This window comes from Vicugna pacos, chromosome 1, assembly GCF_048564905.1.
Source record: "Vicugna pacos chromosome 1, VicPac4, whole genome shotgun sequence".
Lineage (NCBI taxonomy): Eukaryota > Metazoa > Chordata > Mammalia > Artiodactyla > Camelidae > Vicugna > Vicugna pacos.
The window spans coordinates 114,580,521-114,597,762 of record NC_132987.1 but is presented as its reverse complement, the minus strand read 5'-3'; the positions used below and the strand labels follow the sequence as shown (position 1 = coordinate 114,597,762).

The window sequence follows — 17,242 nt, the reverse complement described above, 5'->3', positions numbered from 1 at the left end:
CACAAAGCAATGTCTGTGGCACACTACAGACTATGACCAATGTCTCAAAGAAACACACTTGTGCAAATGAGTTACTAGCTGAACTAGCCAATTTTTTCATGAAACATCATTTTTATTTGGCAGAACAAGAGAAGAATTACAGTTATTCAGACTTAAGTATTCAGCAGATGGTTTCTCAAAAATGAAGCGAGTCTACTGCTTTGAGAAAAACGACTGAGGTATTTGTAGCTGATGGTAAAAGTTGAGCTTTTGGGTAAAAATTTTAAATTTGGAAAACTAGCATCTGCCATTGTGTGTTAAGACTGCCTCACAAAAGCTTAGACAATTTTCTAGAAAGGTGGATGGTAACATTAACAAATGAGATTTTGTGATATTGTTTAATGAAATGTATCAACATTTGGAAGATCCACAGAACTCAGTGAAGCCGTATTTTCCAAATGACCAAAACATGGTGTTATATAAAATCATACAGGAGTAAAACAGTCATTCAAATTGCAAGATGGCTCAATAGATTTTATTGTAACAGAGAATGAAGAGTTTACTGATATAACTTCAGATTCCATATTGCAACTAATCCTTAAAAAACTACCAATGTCAAATTTCGGTATAGTATCAAAAAACCCCACAAATTTTGGTATAGTATCAAAAAGAATTTGCTGAAAATGCTTTTAAAAGACTCCTACTTTTTCCAACTACATATCTGCGTAAAGCTAGATATTCTTCAACTCTTCAACCAAAACAACATTTCGCAACAGACTGACTACAGAGCAGCTGTGAGAATCCAGCTGTCTTTTATTAAGTCAGATGTTAGAGACTTTCAAAAATGTAAAATGGTGCCACTCTTCTCACTAAATTTGTTTTGTCTTATAAAACAGTTTTCATAATAATCTGTTTTTATGCAAAGTGTGTAATGGGTTTATTACAAATATTTGCAATAAATATTTTATAAATTTCTCAGTTTTAATTTCTCATCTGACAAACAATGATAAAACTCACATAAAGAAAAGCTCCTTGGGGTTCTTAATAACTTTTAAGCGTATACAAGGGTGCTGATTTGAAAGTCTGAATTTTGAAACCCATCACTATTAAGAGATGAAACCATGGGGAAAGGTTTTATTGTGAGCCAGCACAGGAACCAGTACACTCCTCTGGCAACAAGGTGCAGGTGAGACCAAGTGGATGAGGGAAGACAGACCAGTCAGGAAGCAGCAGCCAGGATGAATAAATCCTGAAGTGAAAAATGATGATGGCCTGGACTAAGACAGAAGCAACAGGGAGAGAGAGAAAGAGATGAATTCAAAAGATGTTGCGGAGGCAGAACTGACAAAATCTAGCAACCAACTTCGGAATCAGAAAGAGTCCAGGCTGCCACTTGCAGGGCTAAATTGTACCTGACTGCCAGCCCATCTGGCTTAGGGACTGGTATTGAGTCTGTATCATATGCAGTCGGCCCTCAGTATCCACGGGTCCTACAGCCATGGATTCAATCACCCTCAGATCGAAAAATATATGGAAAAAAATTTGGAAAAAGTTTCAAAAAGCAAAATTTGAATTTGTTGAGCACTGACAACTATCTGCACAGCATTAATATTGTATTAGGTATTATAAACAACCTAGAGACAATTTAAAGTATACGGGAGGAAGTGTGTAGGTTATTTGCAAACACTACACCATTTTATATGAAAGACTTGAGCATCTGGAATTTTGGTAACCATGAGAGGTCCTGGAACCAACCCCACCACAGCACAGATACTGAAGGACAATCATATAAATATCTATATACTCTATAGTCAGGATATGTGTTTTGACACCAACCGGGGTGGGGGGGGGGGGGCGGTCCTACAATTCAATTTAGTGCAGATCCCACAAGTTAAGGGCTCAGTCCCACTTCAAATGCCAGCCACAAGTCTCAAGTATTCCTCAAGCTACCAGCACTTCTGCCAGACAGGCTACAAATTCCCAGGCTCCCACAACCACAGCCGCCCCCACCACTTAGGTTCAATAATTCATGAGTTACACAAGTGAGGAAATCATCATACTTGTGATTACAGTTTTATTATAAAGGATGTAACTCAGGAACAACCATTTGGCCATTTGGGCTAACAGGGCAAAATATGTGGGAAGGGAGGTACAGAGATTCCACACCCTCTCCTTCTCCATGGAACACAAGTGCCCACCTTCCTGCACCTAAGTGTTCACCAAACCAGAAGCTCCTCAAACCTCATCACCAGAGGATTGTTATATGGGATTCCATCATGTAGGCATGACTGACTTCAACCTCCAGGTCCTCCTCCCTTCCCCAGAGGCCATCGTGGTGAGAAGAGCAAAGTCCTTCATTAGCATAAATTCAGGCAAGATCCCAAAGGGCTCATTCTGAATAACCAAAGGCACTCCCACCAACTCAGGAAAGTGCAAAGGTTTTAGGAGCTCTTAGATGGGAACCAGGGACAAAGACTAACTGTATTTTTTTATTACATCAGAGTATCTAATAACATAGTTGTTGCTATATAGTATTCAATAAATAACTGCTGAAAGAATGAACAAAAGGGTAGGTAACAGAATCATTCACCAAAATGGGAAATACAGGCAGAGAAAGAAGTCGATGGGAAGAAAGGTGGTGGTGAGCTAAGTTTTAGACACACTGCATTTGAAGCACCCAAGGAACCGAGCAGACACTCAGATAAAGGGTTGGAACTCAGAAGAAAGGATGGAGCTCCAGGTATGGACAGGCAGATAACAGGACTTAATCATGGCAGCTAAAACTAAGTGTGGAGATGACTGTCCTGGAAAACAGGGTAGAGTCAAAACAGGGTAGAAAGAACAGCCCGTAGGGACAGAAACGTTTAAGGATAAGGAGTTTTCAAAGGAGACTGAGAAGTCCTAGATGTAAGAGAAGGGAGAACACACAGGGCAAGAAGACAGAGAAAGCCAAAGGAGTAGACTGTTTCTGCAAAATGTGTCGAATGTCACAGAAAGGTCAACAAACTGATAGGAAATTGTGCACAGGAAATCAGCGATGGAGGAGCAGAAGCAGAACCAGACTGCAACAGGTAACAGGAACAAAGCACCCGACAGACTACTCTTCAAGAGACATGGCTGTTAGAGGAAGACGTGAGATGTCAACAGTACAAGGTCAAGGGGGCCAAACCTGAGTGGGTGTGAAGGAAGGAAGAGGATGGGGACACAGAAGACACAAAGCCAAGCATAATTCAGATTGGGGCTCTCAGATGGACATCAAATCCTTCTGTATGCGCCTACAAGGCCCTGCGAGGGCTGGCCTTATCTCCCTCTCCAATATACTCACGGCAGCTATCGTGGCCTTCTACTCAAGTATACTGTGCTCCCCTGATGCCACAAGCCCTCCCACGTGCTGGTCCCTCAGCCAAAAAACTTCTTTCCTTTCCTGATGAACTCCTAGACATCCTTCAGATGCCAAGTAAATGTCACATCTTCCCTGGACTCTAAGACTAGATTAGGTCCTCTTGGACATATTATTATTATTATTATTATTATTATTATTATTATTGAAGTATAGTTGATTTATAACATTGTGTTAGTTTCAGGAGTACAGCAAAATGATTGTTTTATATATATATATATATATATATATACACATAAACATATACATTCTTTTTCAGATTCTTTTCCATTATAGGTTATTGCAAGATATTGATTATAGAAATCTGTGCTATACAGTAGGTCCTTGTTGTTTATCTATTTTATATATAGTAGTGTGTATATGCTAATCCCAAACTCCTAGTTTATTCCTTCCCTCCCCACCCCTTTCCCCTTTGGTATCCACAGTTTGTTTTCTATGTCTGTTGGATACTTTCTTTATAGTACTTACAACAGCTAGAAATCATTTATTTCTGTGACTTGGAGGAGGAAAGGTATGTATGTCTGTCCCAGTGAGATATAGAGTGAAGACATGAACCTGTCACCACTGTGCTCCTCGCTCCTACCACCGCACCTGCAGACAGCAGTCAAACGGGATACAGCTGCGGCACGAATAAGGGGCGTGAGCACAGGGGAGTATCAGAGTCTCAGAGGAAACAGAGGACAACAGCCAGAACAGGGGAAGGGAAGGAGACACCTACCTCCTTCTCCTCCCTCTTATCTCAAGAAGCAAAGAGTAAGTGTGAATCGGATAGATTTACAAGAGCTCCCTGGGAAGAGGGCAGCAGGCCCAGACAGGAGGCAGAAGTGCTCCTGAGAGAGTGAAGGCCTCTGGGGAGGAGCAGGGGGGCTTGAGGAAAGGGGCGAATTTGGTACAATGTCTGTGAGGAATGGAGAGAAAAACAGAAGGACCCAGTTAAGTGGGTAAGGACAGAAGTCCACAAGTTCGTACGGTTTTCTTCAACTGGCTTTTAACAGCACAAATAAAGGAAACAGAACACAGATAGCTGTGCTGGTCTAATGATGGAATCCGTGGGGCAGAAATGACAGAAGAGACAAGAGGGCAAGGAAACAGGTGATGTGACCCAATCTGAGGTCCCAGCTGCACATGGAAGGAAATGAAACTGACAATCTGAGATAAAAGGAAGAAAGCCCAGGAAATAGAATTTCTGAGGGGAATTGTAATCAGAACGTCTGAAATAAATTACACTGCAGAAATATAATTTTAAAAATAAGTGTGAGTGACATTTTCCCAGATACCGGAAGTTCTTATCACCTAATGCTATTGGTCTCTTAGAACAAAACAAAACAAAACAAAAATATTCTCAAAAATCAGCCCGTGCCCTTCGGAAAAAGGTCAAGTTGCTATTTTTCCTGGAGTCTAATTTTAAAAAGCAGCTGGCTAGAGAAAGGATATCCCTTTCTAGTCCCAACTTTTCCACAGCACACATGTTTTTCCAGCAGTTCCAGGTGAATCATAAGTTAAAAAGCCTCCAAACATGAGCCAAGAGAGAATGCTAACATACCTTTAGGCATGGAAAAAAAACCTGAGAAAATCTAGTTACAGAAAGAGTCAATATAATGTCCACAGTTAGTGATCAAGCCAGATTACAGATGAGCATCCCAAACTTCATTCTATCACAAGATAGTAAAATATATTTTGTTTTTAAAGGAACAAACAGGGGAGAGGGTATAGCTCAGTGATGCTTAGCATGCACGAGGTCCTGGGTTCAATGCCCAGTACCTCCACTAAATAATTTATTAATAATAAAAGTAAATCAAACCCTAATAATATAAAGAAAGAAAGAAAGAAAAGAAAAGAAAGAAAGAAAGAAAGAAAGAAAGAAAGAAAGAAAGAACGAACGAACAACACAAATTCCTAGGCAGCATGTTGAATACTTAAATTTTAAAAGTAAACTTTATTGAGAAGAAAGCTCATATATACTTCGGGTTGTTTTGCTGGCTTTGTATTGTTTTATTAAAGACTATCATTTATAAGAAAACAGAAGGTCACCATCAGCCCCTTTCTATATGACCACTGTATATGATGAGTGTGTTAGACATGCATTTGGCCTGCCTGGCATTCTTTCTTCTCATAATTGACCCCACTTTCCCTCCTTCTGCTCATTCCAGAAGTCTAGCTACTACTAACTTCACCAACTGGTACAAAAGGTGAACCAAGGCCCAGGACAGGCAGTGAGAGGCCTGCATTCCCCTGGAATGGTGGGAATGGTTCAGGTGACAGGTTCAGGCACGTGATCAAGCCAGGCCAATCAGAACCCTTGGACTAGACAGTTTCATGAGTCAATACATCTCTCTTTTCTCTCAAGACAGTTTGTGCTTCTTCCACTTGCAAATGAAAAAGTTCAGACAAATACAATTATGACTAAGGAAAATGATAGCACTGAACTTGCTTCTCTCTAATACAGCCCTTTCCTTCTCTTCATATCACTTTTTTTTTCCCTCCCCACCCAACTCCTTTAGGACAGAGGAATACTTAAACTTCGCACTGAGTATTTACAACGTCACCATGAAACAGAAAGCTAATCTAAGAATAAGGATAGCCCCAGATAAATTACACTGTGATTCAACTTCCTGATATTTAGACATTAAAGTTAAGAACTTGAAAAGAACATGCTGGAACAGACCTGAAACTCACGCCTTACACAGTTGCAGTGTCATTTTTTTCATGAGATCAAAATGTTATATGTATGTGAAGGGCAATAGCTCCACTGAAATTTTAGGCCATTTGGAAGTAAATTCAAAATCTCTTCCTTTCTGTTCTCACTCAGCTAGAGATCTGACCTGGCTTACAAGAGGTCAGAGGCGGCATCACATTTGCAAAATGGCCTTTCCAATAAAATTGTGATTACGCGAATTAGATTAAATCCATGCACCTCTGTGTTGCTATCCTTAATTTCTGATGTTGTTGTTATGCGGAGAAAATAATTAATTCACAACTTCCTCAGACGACAGTCAAGAATTATAAGAGCCAAAGTAGGATTATAAAAAGAATATGGCTTAGATCAGAGTAACAGAACCTGATCTGGCTTCAAATAAAATGTGGGGGGGGGTGAGTAGGGGAGCGGTAATCTTAAGAATATATAGGAGGACTTCACAGAACTCAAGATCAGGATGCATCCAGCCCCAGAAAGGACAGGAAGAGAAGGTTTAAAGTCTTCAGAGTCTCAGGTCGTGTTCTGTCTTTCTGCTTCTTTCTAGATGTTTGCCTTAGTCTCTCCAGCCACAAACCACCCTTCTCTATCCCCAGACACAGCAGCAGAACCTCACTGCCTACAATTTCCAAGGTTTACATTATGGCCCATGAACACATTAAGGTCAAAGCCCTCTCTCTTGGGCCCAATGTCAAATTTCCAGGAACGCGACCCTGATTACTGGACTAGCTTGGGTCAGGTCCCCAAATCTGGTTCAATCCTGTGTCTTCTGTGGGAAGGAAGAAGCGCTGGGGAGTGGGTGTGCAGGTTAGAGGACAGTTTTTTGAGGGATTTGTGTTGAGTCAGACGCTCCAGAAGTTCCCAGTACACAGATCCAGCGTTGTACCCTGGTTTTGTCATCATCAAAATAAAGGAACTGGCCACCAAAGTCCATTTTAGACTTTTGCTAACAGTCTAGAGTTTAACAGAACTTAAGAGAATTAACTAAATTTAAGAAATTAGAAGCTGACTAGCATTTGCCACTGTTTTAGGAGTTCATGTCAATAAGGAAGTACAAGCTAAAAAATGATAAATTCTAGAAATTAAAATTGTCTTTTAGAAATATGATGGTCTACATGAGAAACTCAGGAGAAATGAAAAAAATCATAAGCTCTTGGAGAGCTGAGACCTCTGTCTTGGTTCAAGGCTGGACACCTAAAGCAATGCCAGGCACAGAGCATGTGCTCAAACATTCACTGAACCCTTGACCAAACTCAGAACTTCCCAAACTAGTTCTTTACCATGGGTTACAGGTGTGCTCAAGGTACTGATGCCCTCAGGTTCCGGGGATAATGCCTGCCATTAGTACTAATTACTAGGACTAATGCAGTACAAATTTTATGTAATACCACAAAGGTTGAGAAGCACTAAATAAATGACCAAGAACTAAAAATTCTAGCAAGGTGGCTGGTTACCAAGTAAATCTGTATAAGGCCAATAAACATTTAATAAATGTTCGTTTGAACATTTGAAAAAAGCAAATAAAACTGGCTAAGATTTTTTGAGATGGTTTTACCCAGTGCTGGTAAGGAAACAGAAAATAGGTACACACTGCCAAGGAAGCATGCCTTTAAGGTTTGGAAATATATTCCATATTTCAAAGTATTAAGTGAAAAACATAGGCTACAAAACTCTATATACCTGAGGTTATAAACTGTCAGGGCAACAAAGACTGAATTCAGTCCTCAGGTATGCTTTGTTTGAACTCTAGTGTCTTAATAAAAATTGTGGCCCACATAAATATCAGAGATTTCATGTTAAATCCATATTTCTAGACTTCCAGCTTCTCTTGAAGAACTGGAAGGTGTAGTAACACCAAGATGCATCCTCCCAGGGCTACAAATGTCTAGGCTGACTGGCCCTGGGCTGCCCCTTCCATGGGATCATCTTCAGCACCCAGAGTCCCTAACATGATTTCCTGTCTCCCCGACTGAACACACCTAACCTTCTTTGGTAATTTGAGCAAGCAGACCCCTCACAGGGTAGGGCTGGTCATTAACTCTGGACAGTGAGATTCGGGGTATGCTTTTTGACTCCGTTATCTGTATTTTCAGCAGTTTTCTTCTATAATCATGTATTGCCTTTGTAGTAAGAAAAAGCATGTTATTTTTTAAATTACCAAATCACAACTGCAATGTCACTTCATCTAATGAGGTTAAAACAGCTAAAGATAACAGATAATGACTATGGTTTCAAACTAATTGAACTAAGGAAGTAATGTGAGGTTACAATTACAGCAGTATTTCCCTCCTTTCGACACTAATTAAAACAACAGATTGGACAAACAATAGTCGCATTTTACAAACCAGATATTCTTCAAAGTGAATAGCTTCTATAGACACTCAGTTCATAATACAGCTATTTTAAGGATTCATATCCATATATTTAAAGTTTCTTTCATCAAAAAAAGTAAACAGAAAAATCTCTCCTATCAGAAATCTAAAGTCATAACCTGAATTAAATTGTTAATTAATGAATAATGAATTAAATTTAAAAGTTAAATAAGTCTTGATCTTTAGTTTACATTGTTTTATTTGATCAACAATAATAGTAGTTTTATGGGGTTTTCTCTTCCTCAGAGAACTTTAAAAAGTTTGTGCAAATCACCATTCATCTCACCCTATCCCCCAGACCTCAAAGAGTAAATCGATTACCCTCATGGTAAAGAAAAAGTACAAGGCTAGGTAGAAATGTCAGCTTTCAGGGGAAGGGTATAGCTTAAGTGGTAGAGCGCATGCTCGGCACCCAAGAGGCCGGGGGTTCAATCCCCAGTACCTCCTGCAAGCAGAAATCAATGAAAAAACCTAATTACCTCCCCCTCATAAAAAGAAATACTGCAAGAAGGTACCTGAGGTTTGGTCAATTCAACATTTCTCTCTTGCTCTCTTCCAATCCACTCCCACATGACATTCAGACTGATCAATTTAAACAAAAGCAAATCACAGGACTCTCCTGCTTAGAACTTACATTAGCTTCCTCCTTCCACTGACTCTGGATAAAATCCAAACCAGCCTGTCTCCCTTATGCCTCACCTGTCTCTCCCTTGCTCATTTCACTTGGGTGACTCAGGCCTCTAGATAATCAGGGCCTCAAACAATAATCTTTCACCATGTCAGCACATAACTGCTACGTGTCCAACATGCACCACACACTGGTTTAGGTCCTGAGGGTACCAGACACTGTTCTGGGTTTGGAGGGTAAGACAGTGAGCATCATAGACAAAACTCTTTGCCTCGTGGAGTTCATACCCCAGTTAACCCCTCTACCAAGTTCTCTTCCTCCTCAAGTTCTCATATCATTTAAAGACTATTAAAACAGCAATTGTAATGCCTATATCTCAAGGCATCTGAAAATACGTAGTACTATCTATAATAAACTGCTTATCATTTACTGACTTTAATATTATTTATCGTAAGTGAAGGAGAAAGGAGAAATAAGGGAAGGGGACCTTTACGCACTGAAACTTGGTATGTATACCAAAAACGGCACTAATTTTTTTGGTCAACTTTTCAAGGTTTTTCTCATCACTAGCTGTACAGCTTTTATGTCAGTGACCAAAATGCAGTACTCCAATTCTGCAAGAGTAGAGTAGCTGAGTTTCAAATGATTCCAGAAACTGAAAGATCACTTGCTTCTAAAATCTATTATCTTAAGATTACAGCAGAAATGAATTGATTTTTATAAAACACTGAAGCTACATCGAACATTCTTATTGGAGCTAATGCACAGGAATGGGGGTATGTGTGTATTTATACAATGGCTTATAACACAACACGTTACCCTGGGTAGAATAAAACTGCTCAGGGAATTTGCCTCAGAGAGAGGTGATTAGACACACACACACAAAATGAATGGCTCCAGTGGCATCTTATTTCCAAACTTTTATCATAAGAATCAGTATCCTCCTTAACCAGGTGGGTGAAAGATCACTAAAAACCACATGGCTTGGTCCATTTCCATGAGCTGTATCTGCCAATCACCAGAAGGACTTGAAGATGAAATGCAGGGATGAACAATATCGTTCTTGACAGAGGAACACGTCAAAATGTTCACCAAAGCACAGAGGATCAAAACCTGGCCCTCATACATTAAGGAGAGGACATTTAATTTTAACTACGGACAATTAAAAAAAAAATGTTTGACCAACTGCTCTGACCTTGTCATTTTCACATTCAAATGCAGCTGAATCTAAAACTCCATCACATCCCTCAGTTCACTTTCTGGCTCTCCCACTGGATGAGGAGTGAAGTGTCCTCAGTACCTATTCCCACCCCATCTGGGTGGAGCCCCAAGCTACCCAACAGTGAGAATGGGTTTTGGTGACCAGCTTAAAACGGAGCTGTGGCAGTCCTACCTCGCTGGGCAGCACAAACTCAGGCCAGAGAGCTGAAGCCAAAACAATTTCACTAGCGCTCTCTCTGGGCAATAAGCTAGTAAGGTGAGCTGCCAATTATTAATTCTACTAGAAAAAGGTTTAAAGAGCAATGATAAATTCAAGCAGATTAACTTGCTAGAAATTCACCTTGTTGGGGGCTACAAATGTTAGCAACAAAGCTTTAGTGCTACTCGATTTTTTGGTGGGGGAAGTAATTAGGTTCATTTATTTATTTATTTTTAGAGGAGGTACTGGGGATTGAACCCAGGACCTTGTGCAAGCAAAGCATGTGCTCTACCACTGAGCTATACCCTTCCCCCTACATTTATTAATAGCAGGGCTTTTTTAAAAGGATCTCCCAGTGGGTCAGTGACATTTCTCTACAGTAAAGCTTTTGCATTCCTGAAGTGAACTCCCACCGGCCGCTTCAAATCTCCAAACTGGCCAACGTGGAAATGTTTGGAAAGATTCCCGGCTGTCTCCCGGATCAGACTTCTGTATGTTGTCTTGTGTTTCCAAGGCAAGTCCACACCACAAGTAAACCGCCTTTTCAAATTTCACTAGTCTTCTCCACAACTCTAATCCTGTCTCTCATGCAGGGGCACTTCAGGAAAACCACCACAGAGTAAAGGGTACCACGCCGCTTTGAGAGGTGAACGCTAGACAGTACATGAGGCTCATTTGTGATCTAATGAATGCAACTAACTCCTCAATGAGAGGGATTCAAATCTGTGCCCCATCTAATTCATAAATTAATACACGCTGGGGAACTGCTAGGTTACTCCAAAACAGAAATCAGGAAAGTAAAAGGAAGCCTTTTTACCTAAAAGGTAAAACATGTCCAAGAACTGGGCAGTCCAGCCCTGTGGCTGCAAGTCTGGGCTCTAAGTAACAAATCTGCACGACCACTTGCTGGTTCTCTAAATTGCTAACTAGCTGGTACCTTGGTTTCCAAGGCACATTCATCTTAAAAAAAAAAAAAAAACCCAGAGTTTTGTGAAGATTAAGTGAGTTAACGCTTATGATATTCTGTGAATGGACTTGATAAATGTTAGCCATCATTTTATTACGGGTGTATGAATTTTCCAACTTTCCATGCCACACCACCAAACAGGTTACAATAACATCCCATTCTTCTCCCTAAAAACAATTCACTAAGTTTATCTCTGGTTAAGTCGTTTCCAAAAAAAAAGGAGGGGAGAGGGAAAGGGAACTCTCATACACCATGCCAAGAGTGTAAACTGCTACAACCTTACTGACAAACTGGAAATATGTATCAAAACCCTTAAACCTTAGCATGTACTTTGACCCCGCAATCACACCTCTAGAAATGTGTCCTAAGGAAAAAAAATAAATAACCTCGCAAGTATTTACAGAGATGTATGTAGGACTGCCATTGCAGAGTTATTGATAATAGTGACGGGGAAAAGAAATAAACGTGTCTAGTAGAAATAAACTGGTTAAATCATCACAGATTCATAAAATGAAGTATTATTTGGTTACTATTGTAACTGACTTTATACAGACATGAGAAGATTCATGATGTTAAGAAAAAAAATGCACAAGTCAATTGTTTTACCGTAAACACAATTCTTTAAAATACAAGGGATAACACCCGATTAACATAAACTGATAACCAGTTTGGTTCTGAAATAATACTATGAAGCTGACAGTGATGACAAGATTTATCTTCATGTAGAAAAACACATTTACATCGAACTTGATGTTTCATTAAATACTTCTAATGTTTAATCTGGTTATTATAATAATTTTAAAATTATACATATTTAGTATCAAGAAATTAGCAAGAGACTTCTTTTTTTAAGCAGTGGATTTCTACTACCATAAAGTGCAGTAGTACAAAAACTGAATGGACTAGCCAGTTTTACATATTTTCATATACCCCAATTTTTTTTATCATCTTAACTATCACTTATTAAATGAACATGTCTCAAGAACTTATGCAAGCACTTGAAAGCATTAAATTCTACTGTAACTATTCCCAGTTTCAGTTGAAAAAACTGAGGTACTGAGAGGTTAGGTGACTAGATCAAAGTCACAGACTATGTGTGGTCAAATCCAATATTCTCTAGAGACTGTGCTCTTAACTAACCATATCCTCAAATATAAACCAGAAATTGTTATTTATGGGGCCTATGCTGGACTCTGAAAGAAAGGAGTGCAGGTCATATTACTAGTATGAAAAATGAAATTGGAAAACATACCAATTTTCTCTATTTTTTGGAAACCAATTTTTATTGCATTATGTTGGGCTTATCACAACTTGTAAAATGACATTTTGATATGGAGATAACATAGTCATTTACCACTACCCCGTGCCTTAAATTTACATTTTGAGTCTAAGCAAACATTTTGCTAGAAGCCTTCTTTCCAGCTTATCACTTGGAGCATTCTATGCCTGGGAAAGGTTCTCTCCTTTCAGAGCCAACCAAACTTACAGAAATGACTGGAGTATAGCACTTGTGGCTCCTACTTTATAAAATCAGTGATAAGATTAATTTTACACGTAAAGGTTTAAAGACGTGGCCTCACAGTGATTTAATTCGCTCATAAATATTTCACTGAGTTCTTCCAGGCACTATTCTAGGCACTGGGGGTACAATGATGAACCAAAGTCTCTGCCCTTCTGAAATGTTTATTATATAATGTTGGCATTACATATCCAAAGGTCATAGTCAGTTTTTTTTATCAGCAGACTAAGGGATAAAACTAATTCTGTCACTTGAAAAACTTGCTCTCCTCTTCAGGAGATGGTCTTAGGACATGCTGAGAGAGAAGGAAGCACAATGCCAGTGGTTCTCCAACTTTACTGTGCAAGAAAAATTCCTGGAGAACTTGCAGGAAATCAGATTCCAAAAGTCTGATTCTGAAGTGAGGTGACAAAGCCCTGTATTTTTAACAAGAACCTCAGTTAATGCTGATATAAGTGAGCTGAGGTCCAGACTTCGAGAAACCCACCAGTAAGTGGAACCATTCAGAAAAGAAAAGCTCTACAGCAGCAGAATGTGAACTGAGTAATATAAACCCAACCGTTCTATAATAAATTCCCTATAATTCACGAATCTAGCAAACTAAAAAGCTGCGTAAGAGTAAAGGGATTTACCAGCACCTCCTCCTTAACCTCCTTATAGGAGATTTGAGTTTGCTCCAATCTGGTTATATAGGGAAAAGATGAACTTAAGCAGTTTTACTACCAATATTAGAGATAAACATTAAGAAAAAGGAAATTGCTAGTCAATTGCAAAAATGCCAAGAAGGACAAACATTTCGCAGAACTAACTTGCTACCACTCATTTTATGCCCTATTTCACAATGCTTAGAATCTGAACAATCCACAGGGTTCCAAAGTACATCAAAAATGTGTTCATTTCCTCTCTTACTCAAGCGGAATAATAATAGAGTTCTGTGAAGGTATCATGTGCCTCAGAAATTTCAATAGATACATTCTTATTTAAAGAAATAACCTTAAAAAAATTCTACCAGAAATGCTCCTTCAAGAAGTTTTTAAAATCGTTTTTAAACTATCCCAAAATTAGTGTCCCTCATTTCTCAGTTTAGATTTCTTAAAGTTTCTAAGGTCTTTATAAACCTCCTACAGCATGAATTCAGTATTTTAAAAATATTTTTCTTTAGTTATAACCAAACATGAAAACATCATAAATGTTTCAGGTTAACTAAAAATTTAAAACAAAAACACAGTATTTTGTTCTCAAGAGGTAGGGAGAAATCGTAACTCTGAGGAGTGTTTAATCTTCTACACCTTTAATCATCTAAAAATAAAGGTATCCCAACAAATTCCTCCTATTTCAGAGGTTAGGAGTAACACTGCATAAACCAGCTGGCCTGCTGGATCCATGGCCCCAGTTCCTGCCGTTACATCCTGTCCACTACATAATCCATGAGATCTCTGAGCATGGTCTTCATCCTTTCAAAGGGATTAGTAAAAACTGCCTCCCGTTGACAGAATTGAAACTTTCCATACGCATTTTTTTGGTATGGTATTTTTTATTGTACTTGTTTTTATTATCTGTACGTCTTGACTACGCAAATATTAAGAGCAGGATGCCAGCAGATAAACACAAAGAAACGCGTCTGTCCGGAGACTGCATATATTTAAAATTTCAGGCTGGTGCTGCCTTCAGAATAACACTGATGACGGCAAAGTTCTAAAGGAAACTTTCATATTAAGAGGCTATCAAAAATCTCCATAGCCTTCAACTCAACAGAGAAGCTGCTAATTTATTTCTTCAAAAGCAAAGCCTTTAGTCTGAATCACAACAAAAGATGCCCATAGGAAATGTAATCTACGAAGTTGCTTTCTAATCCAAAGGCAAACAAGAAGTAAAGGAAGGCGCAACCCATTCCTCGTTGGCTTCCTTTTCCTGGGGATTCTGATTACATTTCCTTGTTGAAGCAAGAGCCCGCAATTGTACCTTCGGTCCACACCATGAAACCGTGTCTGTGCGTAAAGAGGGGAAAGGGAAGCGGCAGGCACCGGGGACACGCTCCCACTGAAAGGAGAGCCGCTCTCTGTTAAATACCATCAGAGTCAGACCCAGCAGGAGGACTCAGAGCCAAACGGCATTGACTGCCCTTCACTGACAGGGATTTTGCAAGCACGCGAGAGAGAAAAAAAGGGATGAGCCGGGGACTCGAGGCTGGGGGAGAGAGGCGGGAGGCGCGACGCCGCTCCCTGCGAGCTCCGGATCCCCGGGAGGCTAGCGGGGAGGCGAGGCTTGGCCGGCCCGCCACGCTCAGGCGGCCGACGGCAGCGAGGTCAGCCCTGGAAAGCCCAACCACCCCATGGCCCCATGGGGTCTCCTTCCCGGAGAGACCCCACTCCGCCGGCCTGGGCTGCGGACGCCCATTCAATCCGAAGTCCATCCCGCGGCCGCCACCCCCTCGGTCTGCCGCGGAGCCCCGGCCTCCCGGCGCCCGCCAGCCGGCCGCCCCACCGCCGCCTCCGGTAGAATGGGAAGGACAAGGCGCAGGGGCAGCGAGTGCCGCGCCTCCCGGGAGCGCGGCAAAGGGTGAAGGGCGCCCAGAGGGACGCGCACCCGCCCGCGGGACGGGCGCCCCGGGCAGCCATCTCGCCGACCCCCGCCCCCGCCGCCTCCCGGGTCCAGGCCGCCGCGGTCCAGCCCGCTCCTCACCTCATCTCCAGGCGGGTCCGCGCTGCCGCCCCAGGGACAAATCAGTGCAGCTCAATCGACGCGGGAAGGGACGCAGGAGCCGCAGCCCTGCACACCATCCCCGCTCGCCCGCCTCTCCGTGCGTCCCGGAGCCCGCTCGGGATTCTCCCTCGCGAGCCGCCGTACTACGGAGCAACCAAGCTGCGCTCCCTCCCCTCTCCTCCGCTCTTCTTTACCTCCTTCGCTCCCTCCCTGGCTCCCTCGCTCCCGCCTCTCTCCTCATCTCCCTCATCTGCCTCCCCCACTCCCATCCACCCCTCCATCTCCGCCCACGGGTGGGTGGGGACAAAAATCCTGCCAATCGGAAGAAGAGGCCCGCGCTCCTCACCGCCCCCTATCCTCTATCCCCGCCCATGCCGGGGAAACGAGATAAGGGGGAGCCAGTAAAAATGGAAGAGGACGAATGACAGCCGAATAACCAATCAGCAAGCTCAAAAGGGGAGGCTGACCTCTCCTTCCTCCCCGCCCCTTACCAGAAGGCGTAATTGGAGGCTTTTGGGCTGGGGTTTTCCTGACAGGGTTTATGGAGATTTTGTTCCACGATTTTAGTGCATCTGTCCGTTGCCATGAGAGACAAAACACTAGTTAGGATGCATCCAACTAACTTCCGGAAGCTGTTAAAGGAGAAAACAATGTGGAGGCAAAAGGGAGCGGGATACAGTCCAAGGAAGGGAATGGGGATACAGTTGGAATGAGGGAGGGTGTGGTCTTTGAGTGAAATTTGCATAAAACTGAACCCTTCGGCGACTACGACTGCTCTCAGTTATCGGTAGCCCCTGGTGCGTCGCCTCAGAGCATGCCGGGAGGTGTAGTTCCACGTTCGGTTGCTATGGCGTTCTCTACAGCCTTGGGGAGTGCGAGGGCCTCCGAGAGTGACGGGCTACGTGACCAATGGGAACAGCTCCTGACCCAAAGGAGGCGGGCTCTCTGCGGAGGGACTCGGAGGTGGCGGTGGCGAAGGTGCAGGCCGTTGGGGCCCCTCGGAGGCAGGTGAACGCTGAAAAACGCCTTGTATGTCTTGGGAAACGGGGCTTTGGGCGAAAGATCGGGAGACACCCCGCGGAACCGTCCAGCTCTGGGGTGGATGGTGGTTCGCATCGCACGCCAACCTCAGACCCCCTCGGGCCCAGGCCTAGCTTAACTGAGGCCGCTGAGAGGCGGGTAAGACTTGATTTGACGATTTCCTGGTCCTTACATGTTTTGATGGTAGATTTTATCGTAGTTTGCATCTTCCTCCACATTTATGGAGGCTGAAGTATGGAAGTTCCCTTCCACTGAGTTTTCTTGGTTGGCTTTTCCCCCCTTCTTACGTCTTTTTGTTCCTATACTTTGCGATTTTTTTTTTCTGCCTTACTCCTTCCCTACCACCGCTTTCTCCTCCTCCACTTTATTTTTTATTTTGGTGAGCAATTACTTAAAGCAAGGGTATTCGCATTTATGTAACTAGACTGCCAGCTTTGTCCTCCAAATTAAGCAAAACAGGAATACTCTGGAGCAGTGCGTGAGAATCACGTTGAAGTGCAGATGCTGAGTCTGTGGGTCTG

At 42.0% G+C, this 17,242-nt stretch overlaps 2 protein-coding genes across 15 annotated transcripts in view; one reads left to right on the top strand and one right to left on the bottom strand.

The window, feature by feature from the left end:
- The window catches only part of ITSN1 (intersectin 1), a 185,612-nt gene extending 169,136 nt beyond the window's left edge, over positions 1-16,476 (bottom strand). For 6 of the 8 annotated variants that reach the window (XM_072968800.1, XM_072968822.1, XM_072968816.1 and 3 more), the window contains exon 1: positions 15,660-15,920. The gene's annotated coding sequence lies outside the window, so the exon portion shown is untranslated. Of the gene's footprint in view, positions 1-15,659; positions 15,921-16,171 lie in introns of those variants that run through there. The other 2 variants (XM_072968804.1, XM_072968809.1) reach the window with 1 other exon arrangement.
- Positions 16,477-16,603: 127 nt separating this feature from the next.
- CRYZL1 (crystallin zeta like 1) overlaps positions 16,604-17,242 on the top strand; it is a 29,852-nt gene continuing 29,213 nt past the window's right edge. For 3 of the 7 annotated variants that reach the window (XM_031689444.2, XM_015239901.3, XM_031689484.2), the window contains exon 1: positions 16,607-16,859. The gene's annotated coding sequence lies outside the window, so the exon portion shown is untranslated. Of the gene's footprint in view, positions 16,860-17,242 lie in introns of all 7 variants that reach the window. The other 4 variants (XM_031689520.2, XM_072968848.1, XM_031689556.2 and 1 more) reach the window with 4 other exon arrangements.